At 40.1% G+C, this 1,003-nt stretch overlaps 1 protein-coding gene across 1 annotated transcript in view; it reads right to left on the bottom strand.

Moving 5' to 3' along the window:
* Window positions 1-223, bottom strand: part of AKAP4 (A-kinase anchoring protein 4) — a 10,082-nt gene extending 9,859 nt beyond the window's left edge. Inside the window, exon 1 of the mRNA XM_077753050.1 lies at window positions 72-223. The gene's annotated coding sequence lies outside the window, so the exon portion shown is untranslated. The remainder of the gene's footprint in view (window positions 1-71) is intronic.
* Between the last annotated feature and the right edge of the window lie 780 nt (window positions 224-1,003).

Genomic DNA, 1,003 nt, shown 5'->3' with positions numbered 1-1,003 from the left:
TTGGATATAACTTCATTTCATATCCCAAAGAATTGTAAAAAAAAATAAAATAAAATTTGTGAACTCATTACCTTGATACAAAGTTATTTTAGGCTTTTGGCTGAAATTGTGCCACCCAGAAGGGAGATGTTCCCCTTTAGATGGAACTGGGCAGTGCCAAGTTCTTGGGCACTTGCAGCTGGCTGCCACCCCTGTCAGCTGTTGGATGAGACTGATGGGCCAGGCTTTTCCCTGATGCCTCTGACCCAGGGGTGTGACAACATAATTGGTTGGGTCACAATGCCTGAGACTAGCAACCTCAGCAAAGGCAAGGCAGTCTGGCAAACTCAGTAGCCCTTCACATCAAAAGCACATCAGGCTGTCTGCTGTACAACAACCCTTTTCTGTTCTCTCTAGGAGGGTACACATATTTATTTCACATTTTGTCCAGCTCACAATCCCTTGAGACTTCTATTATCTTTCCTCTTCTTGCTTCCAGAACAATCTAATCATATTAGTTATCCGTTTGGTGTGTGTGTGGGGAGGGTCTGTATTTTTCACATACAGAATTACCACCAGCCTTAATGAATAAAACAGTATTAATTTTCACGTCTTAGCTTATTTCTCTTTGGGTTTACCACTAGAGATTTAGAGTTATGTGGCAAGAGATCTTTGGATTTATGTAGAAACAGAAAAATGTTAAAGTCCTTTCTGGATATCCTGAATAAAAAAAGCATGAAAATAAAAATTTGGAGCCTGCCATAATAGCTTCTGTGATTTCACCTCACCATCAAGACACTCCCTTAGCTAGTCAAAAAGAAGTCAGAAGGAAGAATGGGTGATAGGCATTGAGGAAGGCACTTGTTGAGATGAGCATTGGGTATAGTATGTAAGCTATGAGCCACGGAATTTACCCCAAAAACCAAGAGCACACTGCATACAGTGTATGTTAGCCAATTTGACAATAAATTATATTTAAAAAAGAAGTCAGAAGATGCCCCTTCCTTTGTAGTATCAGAATAGG

Source organism: Crocuta crocuta, unplaced genomic scaffold, assembly GCF_008692635.1.
Source record: "Crocuta crocuta isolate KB4526 unplaced genomic scaffold, BGI_CrCroc_1.0 scaffold601, whole genome shotgun sequence".
In the NCBI taxonomy this organism is placed as follows: domain Eukaryota; kingdom Metazoa; phylum Chordata; class Mammalia; order Carnivora; family Hyaenidae; genus Crocuta; species Crocuta crocuta.
Note: the sequence above shows the minus strand (reverse complement) of the source record. Positions and strands in the feature narration are given on the sequence as shown.